Source organism: Anomalospiza imberbis, chromosome 12 (assembly GCF_031753505.1).
Source record: "Anomalospiza imberbis isolate Cuckoo-Finch-1a 21T00152 chromosome 12, ASM3175350v1, whole genome shotgun sequence".
NCBI classification, from domain to species: domain Eukaryota; kingdom Metazoa; phylum Chordata; class Aves; order Passeriformes; family Viduidae; genus Anomalospiza; species Anomalospiza imberbis.
The window spans coordinates 15,881,784-15,905,921 of NC_089692.1; the positions used below are offsets into that span (position 1 = coordinate 15,881,784).

General features: G+C 40.0%; 1 long non-coding RNA gene across 2 annotated transcripts in view; it reads right to left on the minus strand.

The window, feature by feature from the left end:
- The window catches only part of LOC137481363 (uncharacterized), a 177,438-nt gene extending 153,543 nt beyond the window's left edge, over window positions 1-23,895 (minus strand). For both annotated transcript variants that reach the window (XR_011003443.1, XR_011003442.1), the window contains exons 1-2: window positions 23,469-23,895; window positions 4,248-4,349 (exon numbers count right to left, since the gene is read on the minus strand). This is a non-coding gene — a long non-coding RNA (uncharacterized lncRNA). The remainder of the gene's footprint in view (window positions 1-4,247; window positions 4,350-23,468) is intronic.
- Window positions 23,896-24,138: the final 243 nt, after the last annotated feature.

Genomic DNA, 24,138 nt, shown 5'->3' on the forward strand with positions numbered 1-24,138 from the left:
TGTGACTACACCAACACCTGCAGGAGATGCAGCTCTCCTGCAACCACAAGGCTCTCTCAAGAATGAACTGCCTGCTCTACTGCTCTAGATACAGCAGGGGGAATTGTGCATCACCACCTTCCCGCCTGAATTTTTAAATCAACTTTATTTGTAGCAAAACTCTCAGTTTGTCAGCAGTGCTGTGAAGCTGTAGGGGATCATGTTCCTGAGTCAACGATCCACAGCATTGGTGATCCAAGTGGAATGGAGGGGCCTGAGTATGAGCAGAAGCAATGTCTGACTGCAAACACATAAAATGTCATGAGAATTACAGAGGCAGGGTCAGAAGACATCCAGAAGAGTAGATCAAGGAGGAGGAGGCAGGGAAGAAAAAAAAAAAAAAAAAAAAAGGAAATGAGAAAAGAAAATTTTCTCAAGTCACTACAGAGAATTAGTCCATTAGGAAAATGACTGCATTACAGGAAACCTTATTTATTCTCACATCTCTGCCACTGAAGGAACAGCTCATTCTCCACTGCAGCATCATCTCATTGACCAAGGCAGCAACAGAAAGCTCAAGAGTTCAGCCTGAGCCTCACCCAGAACTCTTTACATGGAATTATAACTAAGCTGCACAGGTCTGAGAGCAGAAGGATGAATGCGGGCTACACTGGTTGAGCCCTAAAAGGTGAAAGAAGTGTTTCAGCTGTTTTCCTCCCCCATACGTGCTACAAGCCACAAATTATGTAAGCCACAAGCACCATGGGATCTAGACTTTGGAATCCTAGATGATTATGTTTATTCTAATTTTTGGACCTTTTGTTCTATTTTTTTTGTCCATTAAATGTAAATAGAAATTGATGCTTAACTCCCAGAGCACTTGAGGACATGTCATGAAGATTATAGTCTGCTACTCTTCCCAGAACATATTTCAAGGAGAGAATGAAATAATCAATGAGACAGCATGACATGAGACAGTCTGGAGGCCCCACATTTGGTTTAGTGTTCATGACAACAATAATTAGCCAGGATTAATCATCATAATGGTTTTTAAAATTTAACTTGAGAGTGGAAAGCAGTTAGCTCAGGAATTTTGCCACCAGAATTTTAGCTCCAGTGCAGTCCACAATGATTGCACTAAAAGCCACAACTCTTTTATTACTCTTCAAGGGTTTAAATAAAATAAGCTGGTGGAACACACTAATGATTCAGAAGAGATCAGTATCACTACAACCCATATATATTTGTTATCCATAGCATTTTCCATGGAAGTCACACACTGCCAAGGAGATTAAACCTTGCCTTCACCCATACTGGCAAACGTGCTTCAAAACAGAACCTTGGCAAATACGTCCCTGGCTGTACTAATCCTGATTAAGAGAGATTTTGAAATTTCTCATAACTGATAACCTGAGAATCAAAGACATGCACGTACCTGAAAAGTAAATTTGATTACTCCAGCCATATATAACGTCTTTACTCTGCACCATGAAACTCAGTGGTAGCCCTGCTTGTCATCAATGAATGCAGGATGAAGAAGTTAATAAGTAAGACTGAAAGTGATAAAGGCAATGCTCAATTTTACTGAAATAAAAATTGCTCAAAACTGCTTGAAATGTCATACAGGAAACTAAAGATGAATATGGAAAGGAGTGTCTTGGACAGCAAAATGCACACAGCTTCATCCTGATCCCAATACCATTCAGAAAACAAAATTTAACCCATTTTTCACAAGAGTGAAATATTCCTAGAAAATACATCATGCTCATGTCTCAGGTAGTCACCACAGCAGCAGGACATATCCTCCTCTCACTTCTTCTGGGATGAGCAGGAGTAACAACAGTGTTATATATAGTTATAAAGGTTATATGTGACTGATTTAGGCAAGATCACAATCAGGCCCACAGAAGATTTGCTGAACTGATGGTCAAACTGATGGTCAACTCTTTAAGCGATTTATGGATAACAGCAGCTTTTACTTCTAGGGGAAATTACTGGTTTGGACAAGCACAAACAATAATCCATATACAATATATTTATTCAATCATTAATATAAGAAATATTTTAGTATCAAAAGGAGTTAAATGCTCTCATGGCTTCATGCTGAAGCCTGGCCCTCATGGATATGGGATATGGAAGTGCTGTGTTGTTCAACAGATAGAAATGGCTTTTCCAGTTCCTGAGCTGATCACAGTGTGCAACAGGCACAGACCAAATCAGAAGCCACTTTTAATTCATCATCTGAGTAAAAATGATTATGAAAAATGTCAGAACTATTCTACCAGTTTTAACACCAGAAAACCAGCAAATGCAGGATGAAAAAATGGCAAAAATGAGCATTTCTTTGACCAAACAGGGCAAAAGTTACAGTGTTGGACAATCCTTTGCACAGTGACCTGAATAAGGAAGAACAAATGTCTGAGGATCTCCAGCTCCTCAATTTAAATTTTAAGGCAATACTTCAAATTTTACTCTATTTCTAATATTTATCTTGGTTTCAGACAGTCAAATCAAGTATTGAAAAACATTCTGGGTTTTTTTCTATTCTGTATCTATTGATGTTAAAAAGAAATTTAAAAAATAATCAAACAACTGATTGTTCATGTAACAGATTAATTCCTGAGGGAACGTCTAGGTTTCCCAATGCAAGAAACAAAAGTACCCCTCACACATTTCCAGGAACAAATAGCAAAGTGACAGCTGAAATTTGTTCCTGTGAACCTTCATGGCTGTTCTGTCAACAGAGTCCAGGTGTAGCCCATATGAGCTGAGAAAACCAGGATTCTTGGGAGCACAGTCCTATTTCCATGTGCTCAATACATCCATGCCAAGGTGCACTTGAGCATCTGGAATCCACCACTCTGTGTGGACTGGATTTTAGCTAATGTCTGAGAGATTTATGCTGCCAGGTAGCTACCACTCCAAAGCTGCTCTCGTGGGTTCTGCAGGATTTGTAAGCCACTGAAACACATGGCCATGCAGCACCAGTGACTCATTTACGAGGCTTTAGTGATAAAAGCAAGGCTGGCCAGCAGCACTTTACAAGAGGTAAAGATGAGACGGGCTCTCCAGTCAATGATTTGGAAGATCTTTCATTTGCACAGCTCAGGGAATGTCTGGGAAGGAAAATACTGTAAGGAACAGGATTTGCAGCATGTGGATCACTGACATCTATGGGACCAGACCAGCACTGCCCAACTGCTTAAGTCTCCTGCTCCAAGTGGTGACTTCACATTTAACAATAATTCCCAGAAGACTTTTTCTCCTTGAACATCTTCAGCTGCTGCATGAATGCAGAAGTTTTTGCTCTTAATTGAACAGCAGAGTATGTCCTGGGACCATCACAAGAGGCTGTGAACACAAGCCTCTCACAGGATCCACAGTGCCAGGGCACTCTCCTCCTTCAGCACAAAACAAGTGGTCCCACTCTATTCACCACAATCTCCCTTTATGCCCTGCCACCAACTCTGCATTTTATTAAAGCAGAAGAAACATCCAAGCTTTCTCTAGTCCAGAACTACAATACATAAGAAGGAAAGTTATGGGGTGTAATTTAAACTTACTTTAAACATCAGTCTTTCAGGTGTAAAAACACCCGTTTGTTCTAACACTGAAAGTCACTTACATTAGATTAAACAAACAGTCAAGATCAACTATTACCAGGCACTTCAAGCCTGAGCAAGTAAACCCTTTTTTAAATGAATCACTGGGTCATCTTAATCAGTTAAGTGGCTTAGCCAGGAATGCCTGCCATTCCTTTCAGTTTCAGGAGCTTCCCTACCTGCACTCATCACTACTAAAATAATCCCTCTGCTCCACCCAGCTATTAGGCCCTAATTCATCAAAATCCCTGAACCAGAAAGTGAACTTTAGTGGGTGAGAAGCCCCTTGGAAACTGAAGGATGACTCATGATCCTAAACCTGTGCTGCTGCCTTTGTACTCCTGGTCATCGATAGGCAATTTTAATGAGGCAGATGAGAGTTATACAAAGCACTGAATAATAGTCAATAAATGATTGCCAATGTAGTGCAATGGCACTTGCCTAATATAAAGCACCATTATTAATTCACTGGCTGTAAGTTTGTCTTACCATGGGATAAGATGAAGCAGAGGTGTAAGGAGCAATCTCAGCTTCCGTTATTAAACTGTCTGGAAGAGGAAATGTCCCAGAGGAGGGCACTTTGTTCCCCACACACATTTATATAAACACACACCTTATGTGGCATGTGTTCAAAGCCTCCCTGCCTCTGCTCACAAACCTCCCTACCTCTGCTCACACAAGTGGGAGGATGAGGCCTCTTCCTAATTCAGGTCGTGTCATTTGTAAGTCCCTCAAACTTGTAAAGGTCTTTGCTCCATCTGGGAGAAGCTGATGAAAAATAGACAAAAAGGAGCTCCAGAATGAAAGTCAGCATGTAAGGGATGAAACAAAAGAAATGTGAACACGCCAGGAATAGCAAGGCATGGCAGGAAACAGCAAAAGGATGTACCCTTCTCTCCTCCTAGCTGGAGGTTGATGGAGGTTCTTGTTTTGTTCCTCATCCTGAGCCCTGAAAGAGCAAAAAGCTCATTTATCCTAAAGCATAATACTATTAAAAATATAACTTACAGACCTTGGAAATATGTGAATTACAATATTAGCTACACAACTGAGAGGTTCTTTAGGGGGATGGAAGGTCATGAGGACCTTTAAGGTACTTGAGTTTTAAAAACAGCTAAAATTTCTCTTCTTCAGCCCTTAGCTAAGGTTCCCACAACCACCCTCCTCAGTGATGACAGAGGACTCAGGGTGCACAAAGGAGTTCACAGGGGGAAGAATCTCTGCAGGAGCATGACCACTGATATCTCAGACAACAGAAAAGGTTCTAGAAATAGATTTTTTGGAACAACTCTACATTCAATGTGAAAAAAAAAATGCAGAAAGGAGGAAAAGTAAAACAGAATGAAGTGAGATTTCTGTCAAATAATTCTGACTAAGGTCCAAGAGATATTTCTGATTGCCTGCATGGCCTCTGTCAGGACATTTCCTTCACCCCTTTTGCCACCATTAAAACCAAGGGAAATGCATAGCACAAATGCAAAGAATTCTTCAGTCATTAGCGTTGGTTAGGGCAAAAATGTCACCTTTTCAGGAAGAGGTGAGCTGTGGAAAAGCTTAAAAAGAGGGTTATATTTTAATCACATTTTTAAAAAATAAAAAGGCAGGAGGGCTATCTATTCAGTAGGAATCCAACAAGAAAACAATTGTCTTACAAGGGCAATTGAAAATCAAAGTGAATGAGTATTTATAGCAACTGAACTGTTTAAAACAACAAACTGAAACTGCAGCACCAACTACTTCACAAAGTCATATTCTTGAAGAAGGGGGAAAAAAAGATCAAAGATCTGCAGGCAGCCAGCTCTGCATACAAGTGGCTTTATCAGCTCTTGGCTGTGTTAAAGGGAGTCAGGCATCCTGAAAGAGAAAGCATTTAATGAGGTGATGAACAACACTTTCTTGGCCTTAATTATAAGGATAGGACTAAGCAACAATAATTGCAGGATAAATTATTGTCAAGAGATATTTCCAAACAACAACAAAAAACCCATGTCATTATCAAACAATTATTTTAAGTCTCATTTACATATAAAAAAGAATAAATGGAATAGTCCTCTTTTTCATTTCCATTTGTGGGGGTGGTGGAAATTTTCAGGGTGGTGCATGGGAATTAGAGGCACTACACCCAATATTGCTAATGACAGATTAATTCTCTGCAGATCACTCTGGGAATTGTGTGTTTGTATCCAAGAGCAGAATTCAACACAAGAAAAGCTCAAATCTCTGTGATGTGCCCCCAAAGAATCCCACATATTTAATAATAGGAACAGAAGACCAACTTCCTCACAAAGTAGCTCTTGAACTAAATGGCAGAAAAGTTCCATTTAGGACAGAGAGAAGTAAGTTTGAGGTGTAGTAAAGCAGAGGTGCACATAAACTGCTCAGACCTTATCAGATGAGCCTTTTAAAAGCTCAGGTAGAAGAAATGAGGTGTACCCAGTAGCCTTGAGTCAAACAGGGCTGCAGGAGCCAACAAGGGTATGTCACACCAACAGAGACATGAGATCATGGCAGTTGCTCTGGGGCATTTATCTCAACACCACTTTGTGCCTACAGCTCCCAAGCAGTGGAAGACCAGGAGGCTTTTTGGCACCAGGAGTGGTGCAGAGCCAGGTCGTCTACTTTCCCACATCAGCAAAGGGAGCAAAGTACCAGGCAGATTTTCAAAATGGTTCCTGCTCGACTTTTAAAATTAACAGTCCCATCTGCAAAGAAACTCAGAAAAATACTGGTTGCCATTGGTTTCTGAACTTTGTTTTTTTAAAGCCTGATTAAATTTGCCGTTACCAGCTAGTCATTCTGGGTCACTAAACCAAAGTTTTGATGTTAAGGCAGATATTTTCAGAAGCTGGGGGAGTTTATCTCACAGAAAATACAGTCTCTTAAAATTGTTTTTAGTTAGTCCTCAAAATTTAGTTGTACCAAAGAACTGGTTGTTTTGAATAATACTAATCTTTGTCTCAGGTATACATACTTAACAGAAATTAAACATATTCAGTGATTGGAAATAGAACACCTACAAGGAAACCAAATAAAATAAGGTTATGATATTTGAATGTGTTTCCTGTACACAGATATTTTGGCAAGTAACTTACCCACAAACAATGATCATCAATTATGCTTAGAACAGACTGGCATTACCATCATTTGAACATCCACAATAAGAAATCTCATTTCTTTCACAAAAAAAAAAAAAGTTGCATAAAACTGGGTACCACCAATGCTTTTGCTCTTTAGTTTAGTCCAGACAATCTTTGGTTTATTCCAGACAGCTGGGGCAGTGATAATTATTACTGTTCAAGGGAAGCTTTTCTTCTTTTTTTGAACCTCTGAAAAATTTGACAAACTTTTAGAAATATTAGCACATTTTTCTAGAAAACAGGAATTCATCAGTATTTTTCTTCCATAGAATTGTGACAGCAAAAGCATAATTTGGGAAACATAGGCTGTTTTGTGCCTGCCTTATTAGATAAAACCCGATTTTCAAACTGGATAAAAACACACTTTATACATTTCACCCATTTCACAAAATGTAAAATCCATCCCACAAATTAGACACGTGATTTTCCACTTATATTTCAGAGATATTTTGAAGTCCACAGACTACTCCAAAGGAATCTACACAGAAATATGTCAAGAGCAGTATTCAGTAGGCTTGCATTTGCTGTACTGAAGCCTATCAGACCTAACGGAAAGGCTCCATTAATTTAAAGCCCTTCTCAGCCACATGGTCCCAGCTCACAACTTACATAAATGGGTTTATAAGGTGCAAACAATTGAGAAAAAATAATCCTGAGATTCTGTAAATGCTTATAGAGCTACAAGGTAGTAAGACACAATCAGTTTAATACAAAGTTAGTAATTTCTAAGATTCTGGCAAAATCAGTGGGATATGATTCGGACTCTAGGTACTAATTACCTATGACTGTGATGATTCTAGTGACAAGGACAGGATAAATATGTATTTCTTTCTACTACTTTGCTTACTAACATGATATGGCACACTAGCAGCTTTATATCTGTCTTTATTGCGTTTATTGTAAATTAAAGCCTTGGCTCGCAAAATACAGAGAAAAGCACAGTTCTTATTTCAAAAGCTCCCTCTAGCTTTTCCTAACTGTTCATTACCAGAGTTTTTCTGATGATCTGCTAGAAAAAGCAGCTTAGAGTCAAAGGTGGTCTCATCAGTCTTAGAGAAACACAAGCACATATTGTATAACCAATTTCAAGTAGGTTTTTAATTTGTAAAAGCCACACAGTTAAGATGACATTAAAAACCCACCCCCTTCTTTTGATTCAAGATCAAAGAGATTTTTAGAAAAGTGACATAACCCTTAGATGTCCCAAAAAACCACATTTGCCACAATTAACCAGCTTCAAGCCTCAGACACAGAGAGGAGCTGGAACAGCATGTTCAGAGCAGCGAGGGCTCATTGCAGCTGTGGGCACGTTTGGAGTAAACAAGCACAGGTCAAGTTCCCCACGGCTTCGTTCTAGCCTGTGACAACCAGGGGCAGACGGTCAAAGGGAGCTGGAAATGAGTGCTCTGGGATTGCAGCACCAGGTCCCAAGGCAGTGGGAAGCAGCACAGCTCCACTGAACTCGCTGTGCCCCATTTGTCCAAGCACGGTGGGGCCACTGACACTGCACAGGTGAACTGCTCAGGTGCATGTGGTCCAGATCCTTCTTTTCATCCAGAGGCAAACTAAACAGTCTGGTGACTACCCTGAGGTCTGGGATAGCAGAAGGAGAGATAAATGTAAGAAAATGACTGAGATTCTATAGAAAGAGGAGCTAAGGAGATGGGAAGTTCGAAGGTAGGCTTTACCTACAAGCTACCCCAGCGTGCTCTCAGAAATTCTGCATACAATGTCTTCTGATAAAACTTGATGTGAGACAGCTGAACAAGCTGTCTCGTTTCAGGATGCCCAAGGTCTAATCAGTCTTTACCATAAAACTGTTACAGGACAAAGAGGTGACACCACAGGTATTCCAGAAAGGTGAGATGAGAAACTCATCAAAAAAGACAGCACAGAAGTAAAGGAAACAGATGAGGATTATAAGTAATTTTCTGTGAAAATGGATAACTTCTATGAGAGAAGGTGATACTTTAAAATTACCTTCATTATAAAAGAAAAATGAAGAGTTTGCAGTGGATTATCTATCACAGCTGTGCTTAAACCACTAAGGATGGCTTTAGCTGCAGTGGCTGCATGTCAGCAGAACAGAAGAGGACACTGACAGTGGGCAAGTGTCCAGCAAGAATGCACTTCAACACTACCCAGAGCTGCTGGGGCAAACCTGCACCACCAGAGTCCCCTCCACTGCTCTCAGGTACCAGGGGAACCTCAGCACATACAGCACCCAGGGAGAGCACACACATGAGCACATATCAGAGATCAGTCCTAACATCGCCAGTCCAAACTGGGTAGGAGCCTCAGTCCTACTGATAATTCCCTTTTATCTTCAGCAATAGAGGTTTTAGAGCCAAAGTCCAGTTCCACTGTTGTGGCTGTATTAATAGGAGAGATTACAGCTACTCAGAAAGCACATACATAACCTTCTATAGTGCCCTCTGTTCCTGCAGCACATACATTCCTCACTGGAGATATCAGATCAAATAAAGACATATCAGTTCAGCAGGTGCTACTGCCCACTCAACCACCACCCAGGGAGTGGACTAGAAACACAGATTTAACCTTTAAATTAAATGGGAATGAAGGGGAATTTCAGTCGTTTTGCAGACCATCACCAGAGGAGCTGTGGCCCACATCTCGTGAAATGCTGATATAGATGAGTAGCAAATAATGCACAATCTTCTATATTCTTTTTATATATTTTAACTTCCTCCTATCTTTATGCACTTTCACAGAGATCTAAGATTTCACAGCATTAAAGCACTCTGTGTGCTGTAGGAAGGGATAAAAAGACACATTATGAGTTTAAAAACTGAGAATTTCATGGGAGAGTTAAAATTGTCACTAAGGGAACACCAGAAAGAATTACTGATTTTTCAGACTTCTTCTACATCAAAGGATTAAATAAGAAAACCAAAGTCTTTTATAAACTCAAGCAAATGTACAGACAATGTCAAAGCTATTTGGTCACAAATTGGAGCCATCATTTTCACTTTGAAGGTCTGCACAAGAAGCTATTCTGCACTGGAACTGCCACAGAAATTGAAGGGAGAAAATGAATGGGACAGGGGAAATATGGACTTACAGGTCTGAAAGAGTGTAAAGTGCTATGTAAAAGCAATATTTATATGACACACCAGAATGTTAAAGACTTTCCCAGTGCTCATCACTGACTGTGATATATGGGCTGTGGTTGTCACACATACAGGGCAAACCTGAATTGGATTGTCCTCTGTGGAATGAAACTGTCTCTACAGGGAATTAGAGCTCCTCCTCACTGTCACTGGAGTGATCTCAAACCCTTCTTTGTTCATGGATGCAGGAGTGGGTCCATCACCCAACAGAGCTGGTAAGAAAAACCAATTATGAAAACACTAAACCCTGTTCTGCAAATCAAATTGGCCAATGGGTTAACAACCACAGCAGGTCAGACAGTTCAGTTTGTCTTGACTTCATAAATTGCCCTGATCAGAGACTTGTATAAAGACCACCAGCCAGCCTAAATTCTGTGGGCTGACTTGAAAAGAATGCTCTGAGCCTCCTAACCGGGACAGATTCAGACCTTCAGCTTCTCCAAGATGACCTGTACCAGGAACATCCACACAGATCTCTGTTTTCACTCTTTTCATGGGCTGTTGCATGGCTTTGCCCCAGTATGTTATACTTACTACTGCAATTATTTACAATAACTCATTATCACAATGACAGCAAAAGCTCTGACAGAAGAGAGGAGATGGAAGAGGAAAATCCTTCTCTGAGATCAACAGAACTGACAAACATCAGCCATCAGGAGTGCCATGGAAAGGACCATTGGCAGGTGTAAGCAGCCCTGCATCTGTGCCACCTGACACCAGAACTCAGCACCAAACCCATCTGCACACACACAAATATCCAGCAAATTCCTTCTGGCCCAGAGGAAGCAGTGGGTCCATTGAACTGATTATATTCCATAGAAGTCTCCTAGCACTGGTCTTTTAATGTATTCTTCTCTAAAAACGTATCTTGCATGTGTATATTTCCATTTTCCTTGAGATTTCAAAAGAGTTGGCATTGTTAACTTTGAATATTGCTAGTTAATTGTTGGTGGAAAAAGACAAATTATGAGCAGGGGAACTGTTCTGGGAGGATTTAGTGTATTTGAATAATTCAGACCCCTGCCGTTAACGTGACAGGATTGTTTTTCTCCTGCAGTAGCCTGCTGCTACAAGAATTAAAACTGTCGTGCCAGGCTACAGCTTGGGCTAGGCCTTAGTAATGAGCTTTATCAGTCAATAAATGATTTTATGCAGCAAATTAAACTGTAAATTTGGTTTAGGTGGTAAATATTTAGAGAATAAAGATATCCAGCTAATGAGGAGACTGGGTGGGGGGAAAATGTAATGCAAATGTCAATCCTTTAAATCTTTGGTAGGCTAAAGCTCTAAAGCTCTGCAGAAAGTTTACTGCCACTGCCTTGTTTTTCTTTTTTTTTTTTTTTTTTTTTTGCCTTCTTAAAGAGCAAGAGAAAACTATCTCAACTGTATTTACAGATGCTGGAGAAGGAGGCAAAGACTTTTTGGGGTATTGTGGAGCCACAATTCCATGCACTCACTTGACTCTGGGATTGAAGCATTAAGTGGCCTTGTGCAAGAGAGACATCAAAGGCTGCTCCTGGCTGTACCTGCAGCTTAAACAAAAAGATGTGTTTGGCCCTCAGTTGTGGCAAAAGAGAGCAGCAGCAGCAATCAGCACAGGCAACCAGTATAAAACATTCTCCTTTCAAACAGGAGACTGCTGGCAAGGTGACCTTTGGGCTCCCAGCCTCTCCTGGCTCACCCAAATCCTGCCCTGCTCTGTGGCCCAGCCTCGAGGGCATGTGCAGAGAAAGGGATTCTGAGAACATCAATAGATCAACAGGAGGAACATGGTTTAAAAAGGCACATCTGGATTAACGTGGATGAAAGTGCCTGAACAGATCAGCAGCACTCGTTCAAAGGTCAGGTGATTAACAGTGTGCTGTTTCAAGAGCAGGCAGGGAAACACTCTACCAAAAAGCTGATATCCAAGATGAGTCCTTGACTTCCAGCTATGCTCCAAGGATTATTCTTCCTCCAGGGAAGTTTTGGAAAACTTATTAATCTTGGCAAGGGCATTCATTTCCAAGATGAAAATTTTGCATGGTTTTTTTTTGTTGTTTTTTTTTTTTTTTTAACTCTGGCCAAAAAAAAATCAGCTTTCAGAGAAAAGAATGTATGGGAAAAAATGTCAGTCAGCTCCATAAAGAATTGCTGGAACTCATCCTAAAGCTAGGAGTGTTAACCTTGCCATCCTTTATCACTTTCTAACAGTAGCAGATATTTTTTTGTGATTTCTGCTGGAACCTTTATTCTATACTTTTTGACAACGAAAATATATGCAGCCCCTGACAGAACCCCTGAAACAATGGCATTATTTATGCCTTCCAGGTGACACTGCCAGATGTCAGACAAACTGCCAATCTCAGACAAACAAAGCCAGAATTGCCCATGCCCTGTGTAGGGCTAACTCGGAACCTAGTCCAGCACAGAGAAACCATCTCCTTTCCTGAGAATCACAAGAGAACTAAGAATTGATCATAGAAGCCCCACTTTGAGGTGGTTCCAGGCTCAGACACAGCAACAACACACAGAGAAACCCCCAACTAGCACAGAGCCCCCAGGCTCCACGTTCTCCTCTGGGGAGCTCCTTGCTGATGCTGAGGTCAAGGTCAGCCTTGACATTTCACAAACCAGCTGATAAGGTATAAAACAACGTCTGCACAAGGCCTTAATGCAAAATTTGAAAATGACACAGCTACATATTGAAAGGAAATTGAGCCACAGAATCCCCCAGTAAAACTCGGTGGGACCCACACATGGTACACTCCAAACAATGTGCCATTAAGTGCAATAAATCCAAACAGCACCCTGGGGATCTGTTTGGAAGATCAGGATATATATTGGGGATACAGTGTGAAAGGCTGTTTTTAACATGAACTGAAAGCTGTTGATGGTAACTGTTTCTTGGAAGACCCAATATACTAATGCAGTTTATTTACATGGCAGAGAACAAAACTTCATGTATCACCTTCTCTATGCCTTTCTTTGATTAGATTGCCTCACTTTAATTACTAAATTCTGTTAAAGGACTTTCCACACAGATGTAATTTCATGCAGGTGTTACCTGGTGTAATGAAACCAGATGTTTCCAAATGCTCCCTCATTTGAGGTGTGTGTGCTGCAATAGCCTGATTTGTATATCCATCAGTTCAAACTGGAAAAAAATGTGTCTGGGAGTGTTAACTGAGATCAGACTGTGAGGATAGAATGGGTAGTGCCACCTGTTGTCTCCTTTTCCATACAAAAGTCTTGCACTTGTACATAACTTTAAATATCTTCCCCTATTGTTCCTGTTTTGATTAAACCTGCAGGCTCTTTTGCAAAGCATATAGAAGCACAGAGACACGGATGTATGCATGGAAAAGGCATGTCTGTTCTTCAGTGAACACAACCTTTTCACTGGCATTTCAACATCATGTACTGCATAGAATCTGTGAAGATTTCCAGCTAATTTCTACAATGGACCAAAAACTTCTTGACTGGTTATGGAAGGAAATAAAATATGTTTATTATATCAATAATCAGTGATTATATATTTATTATATCAATACCAATTAAAACAAAAGAAAACACTTCAAAATTCATTTTATTGGGAAAAAAAAGAAGCAAAACTTTCATTATTGTAAAATCATGACTGGTCAAATGACAGACCAAAGGCTTAAAGTGACAGAAAGAAGGGCCAGTGTGCAGAAACACAGAGAGAACAATGAAGCCCATATCACACCTAAGATGGCAGCAGCTCTGGAGGAATTTCTCTAACACCCAAATTTTCTGATAAGCCCAGTTCACCAAACAGATCATGGTCAGAGAAGTTGTTACACATCAGCCAGCACTGTCAGACACTGGGGGAAAATCCTCACCATCACACAGAGGTAAAACCAGGGAATTAGCACAGAAAGCCTTTGCCACAAAAGGGTTGTGATGAAATATTCAGGTTTTGACCCAAAAGGAGCAAACCCAGCCCCAGTGACTCCAATTGGTCCTTCCAACACGGGCCTGTGTCAGAACCCCTTCCCATTTCTCCCCATTGTTCTGTCAAGCCCTGATGCTGCACAGATGACACCGGCCCAGCCCTGGGCTCCAGCTCTGAACAATGAACAGCAAAAGGCCCATGGGCACCAGCAGAAAGTTCAAAACTAACAGAAATAAAGCATGGCACAAAAGCCTCGCCAGCCAGACAGCTCAAACCAAGACACTTTTTTTCGTGGTTAGTGTTTTAATACTAAAAATAAACAAAGTTGCAAATATTCAGAAATTATGCTGCCTTCCCGTCTTCTTCCACTGAGTTTTAATTCTTTTGCAAAGTGGACATCACTTGGCAGGCACATGAAGGCAGCTCTGCAAGGTGGGGTCTTAGGCATGAGGATGACACAAGGCTGCACAAACACACACGTGCACACACACACAAAGCCATTTTATATCTGTAGGCTCCAAATCTCTCTCTTTACAACTACCTTTCTGAACAAATTCATTTTTATTTTGTGTTGTTTTCAGGGTTTTTTTTTTTTTTTGGGAGGGGGAGGTAAGGGAAGATATAGGCTAGTCAACTAAACTACTGTCTGCCCTCATTATTTCAATTCAGGGACTGACAGTACAAGACTTAATATTACAATAAAGCAAAACTGGTGTCAGCAAAAAAAAAAGTTTCGATGACACACTGATATGGAACACTATGATACACTGGTAAAAACTATGTGAAAACCAGAAACACATAAGACTGCAATTTAATCTTTTTATTTGAAATATAAATATTGTTACTATCAAGCTTGACAGTATAGAAAATGTGTGCCCTGCAGCCTTCTGACAAAACAAAATTTATATTTAAAACTTCCTGAAATAATGCCTTTCATATGTGGAGTTTTGTCACATTGCAGCGGCTCTGAGCCTACCTTATGGTCCTGCACCTTTAATTATTTTATGCCTAGAAGACACATTTTAAATAGAAGAGGCGGGTTACAAGAGTTTTGACAGCTGTGGATGATTAAAATACTGACAACATGCACTATATAAAATTCCCTGAGGTTTTAGCTTGGTACTCACGCGAAAGTTAGCGATTCGATTCCCTCCCCCCTGCCAAATCCCACCAGCATGAAATGTTGGTATCACTGGCCTCTTACCCCTTCTCTCTTTAGGCAATGCAACCCCCTCTCCATCTTTTGGGTTTTTTTGTTTTGTTTTGGTTTGGTTTTTTTCTGTTTTTTTTTAAATATCTCAAGGCCACATACTTGAAAATTGGTCAACAAATTTGATTTAGTAATCTGTTCCCATTTAACAAATATGCAGCCAGGTTTCATGGCCAGCTGTTCTGTATCACTGCATGAATGGAGGGAAGGGAAACCATTTAAAACATATGAATGGTTTTAGGTTTTATTTTCATCAAACCCCCTTACAGGAGTGTTATAACTCGGTGCTAATTTTCTGGCCTCTTGACCTACATGTTTGGGTTGTGCAAAATATTATGAGGGAATAAGAGCGCTTCCCAGTTCAGAAAAAAAATTAAAGTGCATTCTTAGCCTTAGCTCTGGCAGCTGCCTCCTGACTTCATACACTTGTGTTATAAGTTTTGGATAAATTGGGATCCTACCCCTCAAGTTCTTAAAATTAAAAGCTGCATATGAAATAATATTAATTACACTGACCTTGAGCTGTGGCTTCAGCTATGTCAGTCTGTCCCTCTCTTCTGGTTAAGGGGTCAAAGAAATTCTAGTAGTGAATCACCTCCAAAAAATACATGAGCAATTGCAGAGTCAGACTATCTGGATGGGCATAAATTATTGGCTATTTTTATTACCTTGAATTCATTTTAAGTTCCTAAATGCAAGAAAAGACAATGAAGAAAATCTTATCACTGCAAGAGCAGACTTATCATTTGGACATTGCTTTTAGCCCCAGAAGACAAGGCAAAGATGGATTTGGGATAAACCAGTTTCCACTCTGATGGTGGGCAAGCATCTTCTCCTTAAATAAATAAATAATAAAGCATAAATGATCTAGAGATATTGCAAGTCAGAAAGAAAAAGCACCATCAATGCTGGTACCATGGAAAGTGCAGAAAGACACCCCAAAGTTTCACACCACATAGGAAACAAGGTGCAAGAAAAGGACAAGGTTCTTCTCCTTACCGTGCAGTCAGTGCAAGTCACTGAAGCAGAAGAAAATTACAGAAATTACAACCAAAAACAGTTGATGTATTTGACTAAAGAAGTACAAGAACATAATAAAAATTTCCCAAATATTCCTGTTATATTTGACCGAGGCAGAAAACTTTCCTTTCATTCATCAATATTGTAAACAGAATGTTTGATATATCTTTTTCTATTAGAAATAAGGAGACACCATCCCTTCCTTGTAAAATCAGAAATCTACCAGTTACACATTGCAGGAATTACCCACAGAAACAGAACTTCATACAATACTTCACTTCCTAGGAAAACATTACTGATTGCAAAGTGCATCTGGAAATGATGCCCACAAACAAGTGCCTTCATCCATGTGCCTTGAGGATTTTCAAGTGCATCAGACAAGCAAATAGGGCTGCCTTCTCCCTGCTCTGCAAATCTTTTAAAAAAAATAATGGAATATTTAGAGCATCCTCATCACCCCACCCTTGGGGAAATGAGTTATTAAAAATGCTGAAATGCAATCTGTGTCAAAGGAGCCCTTACATCAGTCGCCCTGGCCACCTGCTTTTTGTTGTTTTTCACATTCTCAGTACAGCAAAATAATGAAATACATAACCCAGTGTCCTTGTCTCCAAATCTTCATTGTTATTTATAGGATATTGCTGAGTGTTTTATGGCTACTGCTGTTTCCTCAACAGACACTGCCCAATACAGAGGTGCAAGCACTGGTCTGTAAAACACAGTGACCACTGGAGCAGCTCAGCCACACAACTCAGCTCTTTCTCCTCCCAGTCCATCCCATCCATCACACTGTACATTACTGGTTGAATCATCACTTTCCAACTGGTTTTGGGTTTTCACAAGGCACAGCTCCTCACGCACACACTGATCTGTTCAGAGTCTGCCTCTCATCTTTCTTCACACAAGTAGTTACAGCTTGGTGTTTTTGTAACCAATTATGAAGAAAGATGAGAATGAAATGGGAAATAAAAAAGTGACAGGTAGAATTACAGAACAAAATGCTATTGTACGCTTGCTTGATGCTAATTGGTTTTCTTAACTGTTTAGAATCTGTAGCACAGCATAAAATAACCCAGCAGTAGTGGTCTGCTAGCCATTTTTGTCACGTTTTTAGTCAATTTAATCAACTTTGTGGCAGCTCTAATACATTTTGGCTGCTGAGGATCTCAACAGACACACCACAGATGACCTCTATGGCAGAGAGAATGGGAGATGAAAGAGCAAACAAAAGACAAAATGAGAAGTTTTGGATTTAGTGAGGTTTCCTTTTTTTTTTTTCCTTAGCTTACACAAGTGGCAATATTTAACTGTTCAATAAATGAGCTAAAGGTTCAGTACTCCTGAGCACCAGCATTATCAGTAATTTATATTTCCTTTCATGTGTTCCTGTGCATTGTTATTGATAGAAACTTAAAGTCAGCTCAGGTGTGACTGCAGACAGGTCACTGCCAAGGAGCAAGTGGAAATGAGAACAGCCAAGTGACAGCACACCAAAGTGATATCCTACAACTGATTCATTCCTCAGTACACATTGTCTGGGTATGCTTTTTTTTTTAGAATAAAGACTCACTGAGAGTGACCAAAAGCTGTAAAAATCTCCATGTGCCAAAAATTATGATGTTAATGTCATTCTGCTGCTCATTTCAGTACTAGAAGTTACAGAAGGTAAGGAGATGGGGAAAGAAAGAGAATAAACTTTTAAATTACCTCAGATACATAACCAGATTTTCAGTTTAGGCTTCAGAAGCAAGCTGGGTCTTAAAATCAGCATTTTCTCTGGAGGATGATATTATGAAATAATAGACATAAGCCCAATAATAGCTATCAACTTATTTGGAACTTTGTGAAACTCATCTCACTCACATTTGAAAGCACTCTCAGATCCAGACAGCCAACCACCATGAAAAGCAAGGTACAGTTAAAATTGAGCATTTTGGGCTTAATTTATGTTCCCAGCTACAGCTTTTGGGATGCTGTACATTAGTTGTATATATGCTTTTACATATTTCTAAGAAAAATGGTCCTCAGAAGATGATGAATAGCATGCCTTACCAGAAAATATATGACAGGTTCTAAAAATGGTACATTTTTAAATTGGTATAGATATTTATACTTGCTCTGATCCTCTGAGATGTATATTGAAATTTGTGATATAAACAGCAAAGGGCATTCCAAGACAAGCAAATTAAAATGAATACTGCATCATTCTCTCCTGTCCTATTATTGTAAGTTCTCAGGAGGCCTACAAAAATTTGTATGTGAAGTAAAAATGTATGTAAATCCAGTAAAAGTTACTTCAGAAAACCCTAATCTTTTATTAGATCACAGTGTTACTGATGTTTAAAATAAGAAGTTAGGGCTATTATCACAATATATAAACAGAGTCTGTGATGGACTATCACTAGCATGCTGTGTCTTTACAAGATTTTACAATGTGCTTTCCTACATATATTAAAATGTATATACCACCATCAATTCAGGATGAAAGAACTTTATTTTTTTTAGAAACTAATATCATCCCCATCTCTAAGAAAGAGCTATTTATCACCATCTGATAAAACCACTGCTCCTTCTTAGTCCCTTGGCAGTAGCTTTTACTCTTTCCTCCTGGGCTGCTGTTCTCAGGTAATAACCTGGGCCTGGGTAGGACCTCCCCAGCCTTGGAATCTTTAGTAGTGCCAGACCCCCCTAACATCTGTCTAGCCTGTTCTGGAAACCCTCTGATGAAGTCTGCATCATTACTCAATTCCCCCTGTGGTTAGAAAGTTTTCCTCCCAGTCATCCTAATGCATCTTGGCTGAAAATTAAATTGGTTTCTTTTGAATTCCCTCAAGTGGAAGGAGAACAATAAGCACCAGCCTTTGCATAACTTTCTCATATTGGAAAGACTATCACCATGATTTCTCTCTAGGTTTATCAGTTCCCACAACTTTTCTTCATAGACTATGTTTTATAAATTTCAGATTTTCCTGCCACCCTCCACTCAATTTAATATGTTTTCTTGATATGTAAAATATGGTGCCCAGTGTAGTTCTTGAGTTGTGCACATTCCACTGCAATTTTTTTTTCCACAAGGATATTATGTGTGACAAAACCAAAAGCTGAAATCAGGACAATTCAGCAACATCTTACCATTTTCCTCAGGCTAGTTATTCTTTCAAAGAAATCAGATGGATTTGCTGAGAACAAATCACTTCCATCTTACATTACCTTTTACAACCCTCTTATCATCTGAATAATTAGGAAGATATTTTTTTTTAAGACTTGTTCCAGTGTATTTTTAGGAATTGTTTATGAATTCCAGAACCCTTTGAAAAAGGTACATAGAAGACTTACACTTTTTTTTTTTTTATGATTATGTCTTCCCTCATCCTCTCAATTATCAGAATATAATTCAGCATTTGCTGAACAGAAACCCACGCTGGTGTTTCATTCCTATGAAATTGAATGATTGATGGACTTATTCTAAGAACTTCCTAGAGAGAGAGTCCGATAGCTAAAAATTCAAAATTATTATACAGAAGCCATCCAGCTTCCCACTCCAAGCAAATCCATACATAGAGGTTCCCACTGCAGGTCAGGCAGTACCCAGATACTTGGTGACACCCAGCTCTGCTTCCTGGCTTTGCACATTCAAAAATGAGCAAATTCATGGAGTTGAACGGTCAGAAAAATAAGTATAGGGGGAAAAAATACCCCTAAAGATGCCAGAGTGTGCAGCTTCAAGGGATTGGAGAGGCCAGTGATATCTTCCAGTTATTAGGTGGGTTTTCTTAAAAGGTGGTGTCTCACCAGTGCAATGCAAGGAATACATCACCAAATCCTGGCTTATTGGAAAGAAAAAAGGGAAGAATTCAAAGCTGAGGAATACCAGCAGAGTCCAGATCTCCAAAAGCTTTGACTTTGGGGTTTTAGGCTCATTACAAGCATTTCAAGATGTTTTCTTCTATCCAACATATCTCTTGCACCAACTGCCAGCCTGGCTGCTCCTCAAGTGCAGAGCATATCGTTCACACTGTCATTTGACTACTGTAAATACACATCACTTCCAAATAAACTCATGAGCACTCAAAAACTGGTATGTATGACAGCTCTTCAGAGCCCTTAAAGCTGTAAACACTCTGATACAAGCAACAATTTACCTGGATGGATCACTGCCGAGGTGGAGTACAGAGCCTGCCAGAAAAAATAATGCAAATGCCATTTTCTGAGTTGCAAGGGAATTACCCTTCTGTGTTCTCCTCCCACAGTATCACCCTGCCAGTGCTTCACAAGTACCACTGCAAGGTCACACCTCAGTCAACACAGCTGTCACTCCTTCTGTGTCCCAAGGAACAGGAGAGGGAAGTGAGAACCAGAGCCACGGACCTGGTCCCAGCCTTGGCACCACTTCCCCACCGTGTTTCTAGCAGTGGGATGGAAACATCACTGCAGTTATAAGGTTCCACATGTGAGTAAGGTGGTTGCAGGTTTGTGCTTAGTTAAAGGGAAACTTTCACTAGTAGTGGAAGGTAGGCAAATTGAAACCTTTAGCAAGCATTAAATGCCCTTGGAAATAAGTTGGTGTCTTTGTGAGCTGCCCCATCTGAAGAGTTGTAAGGTACCATGAGAAAAAGAAGTATTTATGAAGAGCTGATTCATGTGTTATGTCACTTGTGCACTAAAGACTATGTTATCTTCTGAAATTATGGAAAGGAGGAGGATATTTTTAGTAATTGTTGGCCTCTCAGGCCACTGAAAGAAAGCATGTTTCTCTGGGTACAACTAATTCTGCTTGTGGTTTCAGAGGCCCCTGCCAATATTTCAATAATATATACATTACGAACTGCTACAGCTGGCAAGGTGTACCTGTGTTGTCTATTCCAGGGAAGGATTTTGCTGCCTATTCAAAATGAATAGATTCAGAAGTGGAATCCAGCATGGAAAATGAAGGAAGGTCAGGGGAAGGGTAATATTTATGGAAGATTGAGCATTTTAGTGTGCTACCGGCTTGAGGGTCTGCACTCCCTAAAAATACGGGACTTTATGCACTGGAGTGCTGAGCAGACAGAGTGTAAGTAAAGCATTTGTTTGAACCTTCACAAACAGGCAGTTGCTTAGTATTCAACAGAGAAAAGAAAAGGAACTTCTACATTTTATGTTGCTCCAGAGCAGAAATATTTTACTCAAATAAGCAACCCAATGAGGGCTTTTCAATCGACAAGAGCAAAGTGCTCTGAAACACACCTTGGTGTTGGCACTCATATGGCAGATGCATCTTTCTGCAATGTATCTCAGTGTTGGGGGGGACAGCATGGAACAAGTGCATGGAGAGCTGTGAGACAGCTCTAAAGGATGGATCAAGTACACCAGAGGGTTGTAAGATGGGTGTGAGGGTTTGAGAGAGACATGGGGGCAGGTGCTTGATAGTGTTCAAGAACTGCCAGTGACAATTAAGATGCAGATAAACCATGAGAGTTAGCACTCCATGGCTGAATTCATTTTCTGGAAATACGTGAGTGCTAGAGAGCTGAAGAACGTGGGAGAACTATGCAGTGCCAACAGCTGCCTGGTTCAAATGTGTAAATCTAACAGCATTACCAAAAAGTCTCATCCTGGTGTGACCAACCATTCATTGGACCAATGTTTGTGGCCTCAGCATCCCCAGCCTCTAAACAACATTAACTTTTCATGTTGGTAGTCAAATGTATGTGCTCAAAGACTGAATGGACATTAATACTATACAACAGAACCTCTTTTCTACACCTACAGAGCCATTTTGATAGAAAAGAGGATGAAAATATAAAGTCCTGTAAATAAAGAAATATGGAAAACTATCCTTACTAGCAACCAGAAGAAAGCAATTTTCAGAGCTTCCAATTATCTGTCTTTAAGCATTAAACTCAGGGGTGGGAGGACACAGGGAAAGCAGCAAAACAAAGTAAGAACACTGACCCTAAAAACACCCCTGCAAATTGCAGCAAGGGAACCCGTGGATTGGGTAAGAATGAGGAGGAATTGAAGCACTTTTCCTCTTCATAGCACAGTGCTTTGGGTCCCTGATGCAAAACACATGAGAACATCATCCCTGCTCTTCCACACCCTTCCAAAGGCTGACACCTCCCACAAACATCCAAGAAATAAAAACAACTTACATATTTGCTCACTGGCTCTTCCAGAATTCCTACTAATATCAGTTAATCACAAGTGGACTATACCCTCTATTTCCTAACCCCAACTTAGAACTGATTTTTGTCTTAATTCAATTATCAGACTTGTATTCACTTTAGCTGGAACATATTGGACCTCTGACTCCTCAGACTTATTTTCATGTGCCTGGGAGCAAAATTCCAGTTATATATCTATATTCACTCTGCAGCTCCTCTTTCCATATCAGGCATAACTTTGCTCACATCCGCAAACCTCCCTGAGCAAGAAATGAGCAGTGCTCCAAGGTTCAAGGATATAAAAGCAGGTCCTGCTCCCTGCTCTGTTTCTATGCACATTTTTTTCCCTGTAGTATATAAAGTGACTTACAGGAAGCTACCAGTAGTGAAAAGTTGTAATTCATTGGAAAAGAACCTGTGCTTTAAGGAACAGGCACCTTCTTACTGGATCTCAAATAATATATCACATAATGCAATTATTCTACGTCTCCTGGTCATCACATGGTCTTGGGGAAATCAGAGTCAGATTTTTAATATTGAGTATGTAAGGATTCTATGGAATTACAGACTACATAGAATTACTCTTGTCTGCATAACCAAACCCCTCACCAGAAACAAGCAATTTTAAAAAATTATGATCTGTCCTTCATTTCACAAATACACACATAAAAATAAAATGCAATAAGCATTTTTTGGGATGGTTGCTTACCCAAAACATGCCAGATAATTACACGGTATGCTGTTTTAATTAGAAACTCTCCCTCTCAACAGGTCCCATTTGAAATGTGTGGCACTTCTCTTTACCCCATGGCTGGAGTAGAATTGTATTACAATCACATCTCCAGTCAAAGAACATTGCCATTTTTTCCTAGATCAGACACCTGCTATCAATTTGAATGGTATCTGATTGAATATTTGTGCAGGAAGGACAAGAATCAATTATTCATGAGTACTAAACAATAGACTGTATAAACACAGTTCATGAACCTGAATCCTTTACAGCCTAGCTTATCTTCGATACATTTATAAGGGCAGTCACATCTCTTAAACAACTGATATATCTGAGGCCCCCAAAAAAGGGGAGGGATAGAACAGGAAACATGTTTTTGTTAAAGAAAATGTGAAGTGTTTTGGGTTAGGTGGAGTTTCTGTTATTTTGCTTATAAATGTGGTAATATTTGACTGTTTAACTAAATTTAACTAAGTATCTCATGTGACAGACACTTCCCTGAGACTCCCAGCTCACATTCTGCTGAACTAGGTCATTTGGGTAATTTAACTGAACACAAAAATATTTGCAACTATTACATTCTTACCCATGAGTCTTGTATGAGTTTTGGACTCCTACCTGTTTTTGGCAATTTAGCCGAACAACACATTTTGAGGTTCTTCCTGTCACTCGGTCTTCTCCGTTGCAGGAACCTGTGCTGTTTCCCTGGCAGCTTCATCACTTTTAGGTTTCCAGCACAGTTCAATTAAGCTCAGCTGGCTCTGCAGTGCTGATCTGGTTGGATCCATGCCAGCTGAAATCCTGCACCTTGGTGTCTCAGCTGAGCGTGGCAATACAAACGTGGCTGATGTCAGAAAGCCTGATCCATACATCCAGAAAAAATGCAATCCTGACACCATGGTGGAATGATACAGTAGAGACCAGTAAATAATGTATTCTGTTAAGGAAACTTCCTCTCTCCAAACAAGGCTGTAAATGTTTCTGTCATGTTTAATATATTGTTATGTGTACCCCTTTTATTTTCTGGGCTGGTTTTGCCCAAAGTTGAGTTCGTTTTCTTCACGGTAGATGGTATGGGCTGTGTTTTGGCTTGGTGCTGAAAACAGTGTTGATAATTCAGGGATGTTTTTGTTATTTCTGAGAAGAACTTACACAGAATCAAGGCCTTTTCTGCTCCTCACCCCACCAGTGAGGAGATTGGGTGGGGTACAAGGGATTTTGAGGGGACACAGCCGGAACAGCTGATTCCAACTGACCCAAGAGATTTTCCAAGTCATTTGGAAACATA